This window comes from Carcharodon carcharias, chromosome 5, assembly GCF_017639515.1.
Source record: "Carcharodon carcharias isolate sCarCar2 chromosome 5, sCarCar2.pri, whole genome shotgun sequence".
NCBI classification, from domain to species: domain Eukaryota; kingdom Metazoa; phylum Chordata; class Chondrichthyes; order Lamniformes; family Lamnidae; genus Carcharodon; species Carcharodon carcharias.
This window is the reverse complement of record NC_054471.1, coordinates 163,105,853-163,123,005: the sequence shown is the minus strand read 5'-3', so window position 1 is coordinate 163,123,005 and position 17,153 is coordinate 163,105,853. Positions and strand designations below refer to the sequence as shown.

Sequence of the window (17,153 nt, the reverse complement as noted above, 5' to 3'; positions counted from 1 at the left end):
TCGAGGAAGAAGCTAAGGGCCCTCAGACCATCCTGGTGGGGGATGGAGGTGTAGAGGGATTGGACGTCCATGGTGAAGAGTAAGCGGTTGGGGCCAGGGAACTGGAAATTGTTGATGTGACGTAAGGTGTCAGAGGAATCACGGATGTAGGTGGGAAGGGACTGGACAAGGGGAGAGAGAAGGGAGTCAAGATAACGAGAAATGAGTTCTGTGGGGCAGGAGCAAGCTGAGACGATTGGTCTACCGGGGCAGTTCTGTTTGTGGATTTTGGGTAGGAGATAGAAGCGGGCCGTCCGAGGTTGGGCGACTATCAGGTTGGAAGCTGTGGGAGGGAGATCCCCAGAGGAGATGAGGTCAGTGACAGTCCTGGAAACAATGGCTTGATGTTCAGTGGTGGGGTCATGGTCCAGGGAGAGGTAGGAGGAAGTGTCTGCGAGTTGACGCTCAGCCTCCGCGAGGTAGAGGTCAGTGCGCCAGACAACAACAGCACCACCCTTGTCAGCGGGTTTGATGACAATGTCAGGGTTGGACCTGAGAGAATGGAGTGCAGTAAGTTCAGAGAGAGACAGGTTAGAATGGGTGAGAGGAGCAGAGAAATTGAGACGACTAATGTCGCGCCGACAGTTCTCAATGAAAAGATCGAGAGAAGGTAAGAATCCAGAGGGAGGGGTCCAGGTGGAGGGAGAATATTGGAGATGGGTAAAAGGATCCGTTGAACTGGGAGAGGACTCCTGCCCAAAGAAGTGAGCCCGGAGACGAAGACGGCGGAAGAAGAGTTCAGTATCATGCCGAGCCCGAAATTCATTGAGGTGAGGGCGTAAGGGTATGAAACTAAGTCCTTTGCTGAGCACTGAACGTTCAGCATCGGAGAGGGGAAGGTCAGGGGGTATAGTGAATACACGGCTGGGGTTGGGATTGGAAGAAAGGGTGGGGACGGAGAAACAGGCAGGGGTGGGGGGGTCCTAGATGGGTGTTGGTGTCGATGAGTTGTTGTAGCTTGCGTTCCTTAGCACTTGAGAGAAAGGGAAAAAGTTTCTTGTTGAGGCGTCGGATGAGCCGAAGGATAAAATGAAACTGGGGGCACGCGCAGCTTTGAAAAAGGGTACGGCGGTGCTGCTGGAGGGAGAGGTCGAGTGTGTTCATGGCGCCATATGAATCATGAGAATAAAGGGATATGGAGCATCAGTTATGTAGAAATATTGGAGAAGTTGAAACTGCTCTCCAGGAGAAGTTTGAGAGGAGATTTGATAGAAATACTCAAAATCATGATGGGTCCACACAGTAGATAGAGAAACTGTTCCCATTGGCAAAAGGATCGATAACCAAAGGGCACAGATTTAAACCAACTGGCAAAAGAAGCAATGACAACATAAGGGAAAACATCTTCACGCAGCGAGTGGTTAGGATCTACATACATATGAACATATTAAGAGTAGGCCATACAACCCCTCGAGCCTGCTCCGCCATTTCATAAGGTCACAGCTGATCAGATGCTGGCCTCAACTCCACATTCTGCTTACCCCACTCTCTTGTTCGTCAAGAATCTCTTACCTCTGCCTTAAACATATTCAATGACACTGCATCCACCACTCTCCAGGAAAGAGAATTCCAAAGATTCACGACACTCAAAAAATTTCTCATCTCCATCTTAAATGGGAGACCCCTTTTTTAAAACTCTGTCCCCTAGGTGTCGTCTCTCCCACAACATCCCGTCAGCATCCACCCTATCTAGCCCCCTCAGGATCATATATGTTTCAATAAGGTCATCTCTCATTCTTCTAAACTCCAATGGATACAGGCCCAGCCTGTCCAACCTTTCCCCACAAGATACCCCTCCCATCCCAGGTATCAGTCGAACGATCTTTCTCTGAACTGCTTCCAACATTTATATCCTTCCTTAAATAAGGAGACCAAAACAGTACATATTATTCCAGATGTGGTCGCGTCCATACTCTGTACAACGTAACAAAGGAAAACATCCCAACTTTTATATTCCATTCCCTTTGTTATAAAAGACAACATTCCATTTGCCTTCCTAATCACTTGCTGCACCTGCACACTAACTTTCCCTGATTCACATACCAGGACCACCAGATCCCTCTGTACCTCAAGTTCTGCAATCTCCCCATTTAAATAATATGCTGCTTTTACAGGCTTTCCGCTAAAACGGGTAAGTTCACATTTTCCCTACATGGGTGAAGAAATCTTCTGATAACCCCAGGTTGTCACTTCCACCCACTGGCTGATGAATCAGTATTCCACATTGAACACTAAACAGAAGCAGCATGGCGGCTAGGGCACAGAATGTACTCTGGGTGGGAGATTTCAAAGGCTCAGTAGAACCACTAGTAACTGAAGTGGCTGAGCCCTAAAGGTCATAGCACAAAGGTGATTAATCATTTCAGTCCTAGGACATTGCTGCAGGCATTCCTCAGGGCAATGTCCTAGGCCCAAGAACCTTCAGCTGCTTCATCAATGAATGTCCCTCTATCATAAGGTCAGAAATGGAGATGTTTGCTGATGATTGTACAATGTTCAGTTCCAATCTCAACTCGTCAAATGCTAAAACATTCATGCCCGTATGCAGCAAGACCTGGACAACATTCAGGCTTGGGCTGGAAAGTGGCAAGTAACATTTGTGTCTGCACACAAGTGCCAGGCAAAGACCATCTCCAAAAAGAAAGAATCTAACCATCTGAAAGCAGCATTCAATGGCCTTATAAATCACTAAATACCCAATCATCATTATCAAAAGGTAACTACATAGGTATGAGGGCAGGTTTGGCCCTAGTGGACTTGGCAGGAAGACTGCAAGGTGGGACAGTTGATGAACAGTGGCAGATATTTAAGGAGATATTCAATTCCTCCCAAGTAAAATATATACCAATGAGGAAGAAAGATGGTAAGAGGGGGAAAAAGCACCCATGGCTAAGCAAAGAAGTTAAAGACAACTTAAAGGCAAAAACTAAGGCATACCAAATTAGAAAGGTCAGTGGTAGGCTGGAAGATTGGGAAACTTTTAATGATCAACAAGGGGTTACTAAAAAAAATAATAAAAAGAGCAAAGGTAAATGATGAAAGAAAACTAGTGCAAAATGTAAAAACTGATAGTAAAAGCTTCTACAAGTATATAAAAGGAAAGAGTAGCTAAAGTGAATGTTAGTCCCTTGGAGGACGAGACTGGGAAGTTATAGTAGGGAATGCAGAAATCGCAGAGACGCTTAATCAATATTTTGCCTCAGTTTTCACAGTGGAGGACATTAGTACCACCTCAACAGTAACAGGTAGTGCAGAGGATATAGAGGAGGAACTTAGCACAATCACCATCACTTGAGAAAAAGTACTGAGCAAACTATTGGGATTAAAGGGTGACAAATCCCCAGGACCTGATGGCCTACATCCCAGGGTCTTAAAGGAAGTGGCAGCGGAGATAGTGGATGCATTGGCTATAATATTCCAAAATTCCCTGGATTCTGGAAAGGTTCCAGTGGATTGGAAAAATCCTAATATAACACCCTTATTCAAAAGAAAAGTAGGAAACTATAGGCGTGTTAGTTTAACGTCTGTCATTGGGAAATTGTTGGAATCCATTAAGGAAGTAGTAATGGGGCATTTGAAAAGTCAAAATGCAATCCATCAGAGTCAACATGGTTTTATGAAGAGTAAATCTTGTTTGACTAATTTGCTAGAGTTCTTTGAAGATGTGACAAGCAAAGTGGATAATGGATGTAGTATATCTGGACTTCCAGAAGGCTTTTGATAAGGTGCCACACAAAAGATTAATATGCAAGATAAGATCACACGGAGTTAGGGATAATATATTAGCTTGGATTAAGGATTGGCTAACCAACAGAAAGCAGAGAGTTGGGATAAATGGGTCTTTTTCTGGATGGCAAGCTGTAACTAGTGGGGTGCCACAGGGTTCAGTCCTTGGGCCCCAACTATTTACAATCTACATTATGACTTGGATTCAGGGATAGAAGGTACTATGGCTAAATTTACAGATGACACCAAAGTAGGTGGGAAAGTAAGTTGCAATGAAAAAAAAAGAAATTTACAAATGGATATGGACAGGTTAGGTGAATGGGCCAAAATTTGGCAGATGGAGTTTAACGTGGATAAGTGTGAGGTTATCCATTTTGGTCAGAAGAATAAAAAGGCGACTTATTACTGAAATGGAGAGAAACTTCAGGATGCTTCAGTGCAGAGGGATCTGGGTGTCCTCGTGCATGAATCGCTGAAAGCCAGTATGCAGGTACAACGGATATTAAAGGAAGGCAAATGGAATTTTGACATTTATTGCTAAAGGAAGAGTATAAAAACAGGGAAGTGCTGCTGCAACTGTACAAGGCATTGGTGAGACTACCTCTGGAGTACTATGCTCAGTTTTGGTCCCCTCACTTGAGGAAGGATGTAGTTGTACTGGAAACGGTTCAGAGGAGGTTCACTAGATTGATTCCAGAGCTGCAGGCTTGTCTTATGAGGAGAGATTGAGCAGTTTAGGCCTATACTCACTAGAGTTTAGAAGGATGAGAGGAGATCTAATTGAGGTATATAAGATGCAAAAGGGGATAGACAAAATAGACGTGGAGCGGATGTTTCCCCTTCTGGTGCATTCTAGAATGAGAGGCCATAGTTTTAGGTTAAGGGGTGGTAGATTTAAATTAGAGATGAGGAGGAATTACTTTTCTCAAAGGGTCGTGAGTCTGTGGAATTCACAACCTCAGAGTGCAGTGGATGACAGGACGTTGAATAAATCTGAGGAGAGACACAGATTTTTAATTAGTAATGGGTTGAAAGGTTATGGGGAGAGGGCAGGAAATTGGAGTGGAGGCCGAAATGGGATCAGCCATGATAGTCATGAACGGCAGGGCAGGTTCGAGGGGTTGAACTGCCTACTCCTGCTCCTAGTTCTTATGTATCCTGGGAGGTTACCATTGACCAGAAACTGAGCCATCTATATAAATACTGTGCCACAGGAGGACAGAGGCTGGGAATTCTGCAGCAAGAAACCAGCCTCCTGACTCCACAAAGCCTGTCCACCATCTACAAGGTAGAAGTGAGGAGTGTGATGGAATACTCTCCACTTGCCTGGAACAACACTCAAGAAGCTTGACACCATCCAAGACCAAGCAACATGCTTGATTGGCATCCCATCCACCACCTTCAACATTAATTCCCTCCATCACCAACAGTGCGCAGTAGCAGAATTGTGGACCATCTACAAGATGCACTGCAGCGACTTACCAAGGCTCCTTAGACAGCACCTTCAAAATCTCTACCACCTCAAAGAACAAGGGCAGCAGGTACATGGTAACATCACCCAAGTTCCCCTCCAAGCCACTCACCATCCTGACTTGGAAAAATATTGCTGTTCCTTCACTGTTGCTGGGTAAAAATCCTGGAGCTCCCTCCCTCACAGCACTGTGGGTGTATCTACACCACGTGGACAGCAACAGTTCGAGGGTGGCTCACCACCGCCTTCTCAAGGGCATTTAGGAATGGGCAATACATGCTGGCCTAGCCAGCAACACCCACATCCCATGACCGAATGAAAATACAAACATACATATGCACACAAATTAGGAGTAGGTCATTTGGTCCCTTGGGCTTGCTCCACCAAATCATAAGAAAATGGCTGATCTGACTGGCCTCAACCCCCCCATTCCACCTACCCCCAATAACCTTTGGCTCTCTTGTTAGTCAAGAATCTATCTACCTCTGCTTTAAAAATATTCAATGACCCTACCTCTACCAATCGCCAGAAAAGAGAGGGGTTCCAAAGACTCAGAAAAAACTTCTTCCATCTTGTCTTAAATGGGAGACCTCAAACTGTGTCCCCTAGTTCCAGTCTCTCCCACAAGGGGAAACATCATTTCAGCATCCCGTCAAGATCTTATATGTTTCTTCTAAACATCAATGGATGCGGGCCCAACCTTTCCTCTTAATATAACACCAACCCAGGTGTCAGTCGAGTGAACCTTCTCTGAACTGCTAATGCATTTATATCATTTTTCAAATAAGGAGACCAAAACTGTACATAGTACTCCAGATATGGTCGCAATCATGCCCTGTACAATTGTAACAAAATATCCCTACTTTTACATTCCATTCCCCTTACAAAACAACATGCCATTTGTCTTCTCAATCACTTGCTATACTTACATACCAACTTCTCCTGATTATGCACCAGGACACTCAGGTCCTTCTGTGCCTCAGTTCTGCCATCCTGCTCCATTTAAATGTCCTTTCTCTTCTTCCTGCCCAAGTGGACAAGCTAACGTTTTCCCACGTTATTATCCATCTGCCACATTTTTGCCCACTCACGTAACCTACCCATGTCCTTCTGAAGACTTATGCCCTCTTCACAACTATCTTTGTGTCATCAGCAAATTTAGCAACCATACTTTGTCAGTGCAGCACGTCCACAGGCTCCCTATTATCCATGCTACTTGTTAGTTCCTCAAAGAACTCCAATAAATTAATCAAGCATGATTTCCCTTTCACAAAACCATGGTGACTCTGCCTGATTGCATTAAAATTTGGCAAGTGTTCTGCTATAACCTCTGTAATAGATTCCAGCAATTTCACTACAACAGATGTCAAGTCAACTAGCCAGTAGTTTCCTGCTTTTTCTCCTTCCTTTCTTGAATAAAGGAGTCACATTTTCTATTTTTCAATCTGATGGGACCTTTCCAGAATGAATGGAATTTTGGAAAATTAAAACCAATGCATCTACTCTCTTAGCAGCCACTTCTTAAGAACCGAGGATGAAGTCCATCAGTACCTGGGGACTTGGCAGCTTTTAGTTCTAATAATTTTCTCAGTACCCTTTCCCTGGAGATTATTATTGTTTTAACTTCCTCCCTCTTTCACCTCCTGATTCACAATTACTTCTGGGATGTATTTTAAATCCTCTACAGTGAAGACAGGTGCAAAATATCAGTTCAATTCATACGCCATTTCCTTATTTTCCATTATTAATTCCCCGTTCTAACTCTAGAGGACCAACGTTCACTTTACTTACTCTTGTCCTTTTTAAATACCTGTAGAAACTCTTACCATCTATTTTTAACATTCTTAGCTAGCTTTCTCTCTCATACTCTAATTTCTGCCCCCTTAATTAATCTTTTAGTCATTCTCAGCTCTTCTTTATATTCTGTCCAATCTGACCTACCACTAGTGTTTGCAGGTTAAAAACTTTTTCTTTCAATTTGTTACTATCTTTAACCTCTTTAGTAAGCCACTGATGGTGTGTACTTCCCTATTATAGTCCAGTGAGAATGCATCTCAAGTATTCTGAAATATCTTCTTAAATGTCTACCATTGCACCTCTACTGACCTATCCCTTAATCTAATTTCACAATTCACTTTAGCCAACTCAGTCTTCATGCCCTCATAATTGCCATAATTTAAGTTTAAAACACTGGTCTTAGATTCACTACTCTCTCCCTCAACCAAATATGAAATGGAATCTCATTATGACCACTGCTACCTACCTATTACTGCCTTCACTATGAGTGTTAGGAAATAGAGATAGTTTAAGTTATATATGTATTTAGGTCTATCCTTAATGTTTAAGTTTGATTTGTATTTCTGTTAAAGAGAAAGGGAAGTTGAGTTTCAGTTTCACTTTAAAAGGTGCCTGCATTTTTAATGAAGATTTTATGACTTTTGAAGGGAGTGAAACAAACAAAGTTAAAAAGAACTGTGCTGTTGCCTAGCAACAGGGGTCCAAAGAGGGAGACCCCACCCACACACAATACCAGACAGAAAACTAAAGAAAAGCAGTTTCCAGTTCCATTGAAAGCAGAAGCAGCCTAGAAGGTACAGATAGCCAGTCCCAAACCAAAGTTCAGTTGAAGCCAGAATTCCATAGAGGCTGGACAGCAGAGAGACAGATAGCAAGTCACAAACTAAAAAGTTAAAGCCAGCTGCCAACAAAGGCTGAACAGGGGAGGAAACTGCAGAAACAGGTTCCAGAAACTAAAGAAGAAAGCCCTCAAATTCAGGGCAGTGGAACATGAAAGATCAAGAGGTCAGTTTAGTCAAAGGACAAGGGCAGGAATTTGGAAAAAGGTCCTGTTCAAGTGAAAGTAAGGAGCAGATAGGAAGGCAGCCAAAATCAAGTTTAAAGGGAGAAAGCTACAGGACAGAGATTAAAAGCGATAAAGGCATGCGAGAAGCCAGAACGTCCAAGGAGACAGCTGAAGGTCTGTAATTCTTTACAGTGGGTGGGTGAAGCAGTGGCATTCTGCTGGCATTGCTGAGTCAGAGTGCGTGGAAGAAAACTTGAATGCACATGGCGATCCAGGGCAGAGGGACATCAGAAGGAGCGTTCAAAACCCTGGAGGTGGACCCTTGTGGAAGGCATCTGAGAGAAAGCACTTTTTAGGAGAAGATTCCAGAGTGAGTTCATAGAGGTGGGAGATTTGAAACCCTCATGTGATAGAGTTCAGTAAGACCAGTTGGCTCATGGTGTGTCGTTGATCAGAAATTCATAGCATCTGTTTGGGGTGGCATCTGTCACTTGGTTTCAGAGTGTGGTTTCTGATCATAAGTTGCCAATTACTTTACATGGACCGTACTTGCTCTGAACATTAGAGTATAAGATAGCTTTTGTAATTTGTGTTATCCTTGCAAATCTGTATGTATTTGTGAAGGTATAGTTGTGGGTGAGGGAATATAGTTCATTTTTTCTTGTTTAACAATAAATGCTTTCTTTTGTTACAAGTTCATCAGCTGACTGCTGCAGCTGTTCAGTAACCACTCTCGAAACAAAAACAAAAAATAAAAGTCAAGATCTATCAAGCTGTTTTCCACCCTGGGATTTGGCTTGTCCAGTAGTATCAGCTGGAATCATAACAATGAGATCATTAATCAATCCTGTCTCATTGCATATTACCCTATCTAGTGTAGCTTGCTCTCTAGTTGGTGCTAAAAAACTGTCCCAAAAACACTCAAACTCATTATCCAGGCTATCTTCACCAATCTGATTCATCCAATGTAAATGTAAATTAAAATCACTCATGATTATTGCCATACCTTTCTCAAGCCCCCATTATTTCTTCCTGTATGCCGTCCTACAGTTACAGTTAGGGGGCCTATAAAACATTCCCACAAGTGACTCCTTAGTTTTACTATTTCTCACCTCTACCCAACTGATCCTACATCTTGATTTTCAGAACTAAGGTCATCTCTATCTGTTGTACCAACGTCATCCTTAACAAAGCTACCCCTGCACCTTTGCCTAACTTTTTGTCCTTCCCAAATGTCATGTACGTTTGAATATTCAGGTTCCAGTCTTTGTCATCCTGCAGCCATGTCTCTATTACAGCTAATCAGATCATAGATATTTATTTCTATTTGTGCTGTCAATTCATTTGTTTTGTTAAAATGCTGCAAGCATTCAGATGCAGGGCCTTTAGTTCTGTTTTTTTTTCTTTGCCGATAGCCTCTAACCTTATCTGCTAGTGCACCCTTAGGTTTACACACCCTGCCCCTTCCTGCCATACTCTGAATATAATTTCCCTTATTCCTACCTTGCTCTTTTGCCTTGTCGTCTCTATTTATCACATCTTCCTAAATGAGATTCCTTGCCCCCACTATTTAGTTTAAAGCCCTCTCTCCTGCCCTAGTTATACAACTCCCCAGAACACACAACCCATCACAGTTCAGGTGAAGACCATCCCAAAGGTACAGCTCCCACTTTGCCCAGTACTGGTGCCAGTGCCCCATGGACTGAAACTCTTATCTCAATCTTTGAGCCACGCATTTAATTCTAATCTATTTACCCTATGCCAATGTCTTCATGACTCAGGTAGCAATCCAAAGAATATTAACTTTGTGGTTCTGCTTTTTAATTTATCCCCAGCTCACAACCTATATCATTGGTATCTGCATGGACCATGATCAGTAGATCCTCCCCTTCCCACTGCAAGTCTCTCTCCAGCTCAGAGCAGGTGTCCTGAACCCTGGCACCAGGCAGGCAACACAGCCATCTGGACTCATGCTCTCAGCTACAGGGAGCTGTGTCTATCCCCCTGATTATGCTGTTCCCAAATACCACTATATTCCTATTAACTGCACCCCGCTTGGATGGTTTCCTATACCGTGGTCAATTTGTTCCTTCACGCTGCAACCACCACTTTCATTTACATTGCGAAGGCTGAGGCTCCTTCACTTTACCTTTTGGTCCCCAGAGCTGCCTCAGTCGCAGTAACACCCTCCTGATTTGGTCAGGGACAGGAGGCCCTATCCTAAGGGGGTGACTGCCTCCTGGTACAAAGTGTCCAGATAACTTTCCCCCTCCTCATGCAATGCAGTGTCTGCAGTCCAGCCTTCAGCTCAATGGCTGAGCCAAAGCTCCTTAAGCCGTGTTTGGCCTGGAACACCCCGGTGTCCAGAAACTCCTACATTCTGCAGACACAACAATAAAGTTGGTAGGGCAGGTTTTATGCGCTAATTAATTTATTCTAATTTATAATTAATAAACACTGCCACTTCAAATAACCTTTACTGCTGCTAGTAAACTTTACCACAACTAATAAAACCATACCACTACTAATAAGTTACACAGGTTTTGAAGATAAAGTGGCAAAATATTCACCAACTACTTAGCTGTTTTCCTGTGGTGTCATGCTTTGATTTCTCTCAAGATGGCCTCATCATTCTGGAGCCACAGACTGGACTGGATTAGATAACTCTTCTATGTGGTGCTGACTGCCTGTAGGTCCTCTTTTCGCCTGCTCTTCTAGGAGGTGGTTACTACTTCGGGGTCCTCTTTTCACCCGCTTTAGGAAAATAGGGAAGGGGAAGTAGCAATACTGATCAGACAATATTACAGCAGTTGAAAGAGGATATCAATAAGGGTGAGCAGGCAGAGGAAATAGTGGAGGATTAAGAGACAGCAAAAGGATTCAAGACTCCAGTGGCAGTTGACTACAGAACTTCTGACAGCAGGGATGCTGTCACGAAATGCAAAAATATGGAGATCAGCGAAGCAAGTGGCAAAGGCAGAGCAGTTACGATGAGAAATTTTATACTTTTCAATCTGAAAATAAAGGTGTAAAGGCAGTGAATTGCTAGAACATATCCAAGTGTTTCCTGAAACACTATTTTAGGACTGACAAGCAAACAGGTCCTACAAGATTTAGTAATGAGTAAATCAGCCAGATTTAATTAGCTATCTGACAGTAAGGGAGCATCTTACAGAGACCCTAACGAGACAGCTCAAGAAGAAGAAAAATCACACACCAAAAGGTGGCTGACCTTTACAGGTTCCAGCCCCCTTTAAATATCCAAAGGGGCCAATTCCACTGAGGCATAAACCCACAGGATCCAGCCCCTCTAATTTGCCAAAGGTACTGACTTGCACTGGTGTATAGATCTGTAGGATCCCACTGCAGAGCCTTGGTCAGTCTCTATCTGAAGTACTGAAATCAGTTGTGGGCACTGCACCAGAGGAAGGATATGTGCAGTGCAATTCACTAAAATGACACGAGAGCCAAAAAGGCTAACTCCCTGTGTATAGAGGATTAAGGAGCGTCTGATGTTATGAATTTGAACAAGCATCATCTCAAAGTTGCAACTGGACTATTCACAAGGAAAATCAGAAAGCACATTTTCCAATAAGGATAGCGGATTCTAGAAACACTCTTCCAAAACAGTCTGTGGATCTTGAGACAATTTGTTAGGCAAGGTGTCAAAGGATTATGAAGCTTCTCTACCACACCATGATTTTTTGAGACGATTACCTGAAAGTCAAGAATAGCTTGTACCAGATGGAGCATGCATGGCATGATATTGGGATACTGGTGTGAATGTGCAGATGTGATTTGTTACAAATGGAAGAACTAACATGTAAAAGTGCATGGTGAATTTTCAAAGAACAGGTCCCAGACCCACTCAGTTACCCAATAAACAGCTAACGTAGAGTAAGAAAACATTTTTAAATCATCAAGGCACTGACACATATGCGAGAGAAATTGACTAAGACAATCAAGATGGTAATAGTCAAAGGGGTTAACGCAAAAGGGATTTGGTTTGGGACAATTGAAGGCAATGGGGAAATAATACCTAAGAACTATCCACAAAATAGATACAGGGAAAGCTGGAGAATCAAGTCCATGCATAAGTTGTTGCTCTCATTGTATGTATTTATAAACTAACAATTCAATGTTCGCAACACTCCTGCAAAGGATAAGGACTACAATTGAATGAGGTGAACAGCAGACAGGGAGTGCCAATCCAAGTTGATAGCGATCTGATTATTCTAGTAGCTTTAGTATGTCATCTACTGCACATAATCAAAAAATTAGGGAAACAAGCTAGGTCAGCCAATGATAAGGAGTCACTAAGGATACTTCCTTCAAAGAAAGAAATAGTATAATAACCTGAAGAAATTTACTGGATGCTACAGAAATCTTAAAAGCTTCCATAGCAGCTTGTTAGTTGAAAAACACAAAACAGGGCTGTCATATCTGCCAAGGGCATGTCTTCAGCACAATATGGACAAGGTTGGATCTCATGGCCCACAAGTGAAGCAAAAGAGAGAAAAAAAAAGGTCAAAATAGACTCTCAAGACAGGAAAAGAAAATCACTTTGGACAGGAAGGAGTCATCCATGCTGGCCGGTCTTCTGCAGAGGGAGAGAGAGCATCCTAGCAACTTGGCTAGCTTGAGAAGAAAGTGAACAAAGGGGAAGGTGGCTACAAACAAAACAGACAAGAAATTGCCACCCCCAGTTGCAAAAAAAAAAAATCAGCTTCATCCATCCATTTGCCCTCCCAGAATGGTAAACTGTGCTCACCCATCACAGGTCTTAAACGTCTTCTGTCTATATAGCTTATGAATCATACTTAAATTGCTGCTTCTTAATAAACTACTCTTAAATCACTTACGAGCTCAACCCCTTTTTGGTGATAAAAACAAAAAAACTGCCGATGCTAGAAATCCAAAACAAAAACAGAATTACCTGGAAAAACTCAGCAGGTCTTTTTGGTGCTCTAACTCCCAGCTGAACCTATGGTAACAATATTAAAATACTGAAGCAGATTCAATGATAGATTCTATTTTTCCTAATGACTCAAGTTGACACTATACTACTGCATATATTCCACAAAGTCAAATTAGTACTGCAAAGACGAGCATCCTTTGTGTAGGTTGCAATTGCATGTGTTGCCATAAGCAAGGACAAGCTGAGCAGTGTGCACAAAAGGTGATCAGGTCACCCTTTAACAACCCTGTGTTCAGTCCATAACACCAGCAATAAAAAAACAGTATACACAAATACTGAAATGGTAACATTAACCTGCAGCTTTGCATCCAGCTCATCCATCATGCATTGATAAAGAAGATTTCTCAAGCAGAACATCAACAGTCTCCATACAGCTGAGACAGGTACAAGATGACTTTGCACAATAAATTTTCAATTTCTGATCTAATTTACTGAGATGTTTCTGAGAACAAACTCATCCATTTTGGTCCCTATTTTGAGGAAGTAAGAGCGCTCCTCCCATGACTGCTCTTGAGCATTTCCCGGAGACTAGTATCGAAGCACAATGAGTAGCTTTGGACAAAGTAAGAGCTTTTAACTCTGCTAGCAATCACAAATAAAGAATTTGCTTCCAGACCTTAGTCAAGATGACTTGTTAATTGATAATCAAGACATAAACCAAAATACAGACTTGATCACTGTTTCTCCTCCCTCCCTCAATATATATTCAACGCAAAATGATGACCCAGATATGATGCAGTGTCAGAGGACTCCATTACCACAATGCAACTCCACTCTACAGCTTTGCCATTTATCTTCTCATTACGATATTGCCATGATCCCAAAGCTCAAGAAACATGAACATAAAAACCAAAGTTTACTTAATCTTCTTAATGTCTTTCCACAGCTTGAAGTGAATAGAGCAGCTACAAAAGGAAGAAGCAAAGCAACTACAAGAGGCTGGTGGATAATGGAGGAGAACACAAAGGTCTGAAGTTGCCTAGCACAGGAGGAATATGCTCAAATACTGAAGTAACCCATGTCCAAATGCAGCAAGACCTGCACAACATCCAGGCTTGGGCTGATAATGCAAGTAACATTCGTGCTACACAAGTGCCTGGCAATGATCATCTCCAACCAGAGAATCTATTCATCACCCCTTGATATTCAATGGCATTACCATCACTGAATCACCACTTTCAACATCGAGGCTTACCACTGACCAGAAACTGAACTGGGCTAGCCATATAAATACTGTGGCTACGTGAACAGGTTAGAGGCTTGGAATCCTGTACTGAGTAACTCACCTCCTGACTCCCCAAAGACTGTCCACAACCTACAAGGCACAAGTCAGGAGTGTGATGGAATACTCCTCAGTTGCCTGATGAGTGCAGCTCCCACAACACACAAGCTCAACACCATCCAGGAAATTGCAATCCGCTTGATCAGCACCGCACCCAAACATTCACTCCCTCCACCACCAACACACAGTAGTAGCAGTGTGTACCATCTATAAGATGCACTGAGAAACTCACCAAGGCTCCTTTAGCAGCACCTTCCAAACCCATGACGACTACCATCTAGAAGAACAAGGGCAGCAGATAGATGGGAATACCACCACCTGGAAGTTCCCCTCCAAACCACTCATCATTCTAACTTGGAAATGTATCACGGTCCCTTCACTGTCATTGGGTCAAAATCCTGGAACTCCCTTCCTAACAGTACTATGGGTGAACCTACATCACGGACTGCAGCAGTTCAAGGCAGCCCTTCTCACAGGTAAGTAGGGATGGACAATAAATGCTGATCTTGCCAGCAAAGCCCACATCCCTTGAATGAAAAAAAAAAGGCAATGTGCATGCCCAACAGGCTACAGAGTGCTCAGGAGAGATACTGTCCCATCAGCTAAGCTTGGTTGGTTAAGTGCAGATGGTTGAAGACATTAAAGTGGGAATGCAAAATGGGGGAAGGTGTGAAGGATAAATAGCGAGCCCAAGGATTAGATTTACCATTCCATCGCACCCTCTGACCCGTCAGTGTTTGGCTTCTTCGACTACTCTAACCAAATATAATGCAAATTTCAGCAACAGTATTCCATATTCCCCTGGAACACATTGCAACCCATTTGTCCTGAATATCCTACACTTATGTAATGGCAGCCATTTCCTCCCATTCACATTCAAGTTTACTCACCTGCACCCAGAAGGTATTTTGCTCACTTTTTAAAAGAAATGCTCTGACTTGTCAGAAGGAGACTGTTGTTATATTTTGTTCAGCACTTTAGTGTCTTTCCTTCCTTTACTGCAAAATAACTGCTGAGGTCACTAAACTGTGATCTACCTGCATGCAACAGTGCTTGGCATATCAGATACACAATTGTGACCCACAATTCTCTCCTAATGCTTTTTACATTATATTTTGGTTTGCAGTCTTCCTTCTTCAGTTCTGGCAGAGTCTGTATCCAAAACACCAATCCTCTCTCCAGATAATGACCAATTTACTACATCTTCCTAGCACTCTCCAGTATATAGATGGTCCTTAAAATGATTCTCTCCCTTTCCACAGCACTCAATTATATTGTTAACTTGACAATAATCAGAGCTAGTCATTTGGTAGCACAGAACTTGAGTATTGCTGAAAAAGAGACACTATCGATGTCTTTCATCTTGCAAATCTGTCCTAATGTGTGCAAGAATACCAAAGGGAACAACAATTTGCACTGTATGAGAAGAGGGTGCTGACTGGTCAGAAGAGGCATCTCCATGGCAATGCTTCTACCAATCAGAGTCCACCTACCAACCAGTCAGCACCCTCTTATACAGTACAAATTGTTGTTCCCTCTGGTATTCTTGCACACATCAGGACAGGTTTGCAAGACAAAAGGCTTCAGCAGCACCTTTTTTTTCAGCAATAATCAGAGGCGCTCGAACAATTTCAATGGATGCTGCTACTACAAATCTAACCCCCACCCCAAAAATTTTTCTTCTCTGCTCAAATCATGCTGGTGCTCTTGCCCTGCCTCATTCTGGTACTTTTCCCATCAAACCCCTTCTCATTTCATGTTGGCACACTTCTCCCTCTCCCCCAGCCCACACTGGCACTCCTCACCCTCCCTGACACACCCTCAATTTCTGCTGATGCAGGATATTGAATGGCAATGCAAGCTTTGGTGGAAATTCCTGACAATTTCTGCACTGTGTCAAAAATGAAATAACTTTCCACCTGCATAATACTGCATTCAATTGGCACCTTGAATAGAGGAAAGATATCCCCAGAAACATCAAGTGGGTTTTAAATGATCATCTTAAAAAGGAGACAAACAGAGATGTAGTGGAGTTTAGGAAGGAAATTCCTGAGCTTGGGGCTTATTTGGCTGAAGGCATTATTTTCAGTGGTGGCACAAACAGGTCAACGATGCACAAGAGGGCCGAGTCAGAGTCCACAAGTGGGCATATAAGGACTGAAGGAGTAAGAGTCAAAAGTACTAAAGCCAAAGATTTAACACAAGAGATGAGAGTTTTTAAATTTGAGGCAGTCAAAGGTGAGGGCAGGCAATGAAGAGTAGGACTTGGTACAGGATTGAATGCAGGCAGAGTTTTGGATGGGTTGAAGTTCACAATATAAACTTGAACTAACTGAATCTGGACATGACAGGCCTGTGTTTGGGTTTCAGCAGAGGGGTGCAGGCATAGTGTTACAGCAATAGGCACTGGGGTTGGAAACTTGGCCTGTGGTCAACTAGGATTCTGAAATTGTGAACAGAAGGGGCAAAATATGGGATGAGGGAATGGTTTGAAGTGCGGTCTGAAGATGACAGCTTCAGTCTTATCAATGTTTAGGTAGTGGAAACTGCGGCTCATCCAAGATTAGATGTGGCAGAAGATACATTAGAGAAAGTGAAGAAACCAAGTGAAGAAACAGCATATAGACGAGGAAGTGGAGGGAAGTCAAGGATAGATCCTTTGGGGATTGTGGTGATAAATGGTGTGAGAGCAGAAAGAGAAGCCATTGCTGGAAATACAGAGTAAGGAGCAGAACCAAATAGGGCAAGTCCCATGGATTGGATAAAAGAGGAGAGATGGTGGAGGAGGGTGATGTGATGTGTTTGACCATGTCAAAGGATGTGGGGAGTTCAAGGATAACAAGGACATCAGGGT

At 42.8% G+C, this 17,153-nt stretch overlaps 1 protein-coding gene across 9 annotated transcripts in view; it reads right to left on the bottom strand.

Annotated features, from left to right (window-relative positions):
• The window catches only part of ggps1 (geranylgeranyl diphosphate synthase 1), a 68,792-nt gene that overhangs the window by 33,308 nt on the left and 18,331 nt on the right, over positions 1-17,153 (bottom strand). For 3 of the 9 annotated variants that reach the window (XM_041187459.1, XM_041187457.1, XM_041187461.1), the window contains one exon: positions 10,610-10,793. The exons of the other annotated variants lie outside the window; for them this stretch is intronic. The gene's annotated coding sequence lies outside the window, so the exon portion shown is untranslated. The remainder of the gene's footprint in view (positions 1-10,609; positions 10,794-17,153) is intronic. 9 annotated transcript variants of the gene reach the window in all.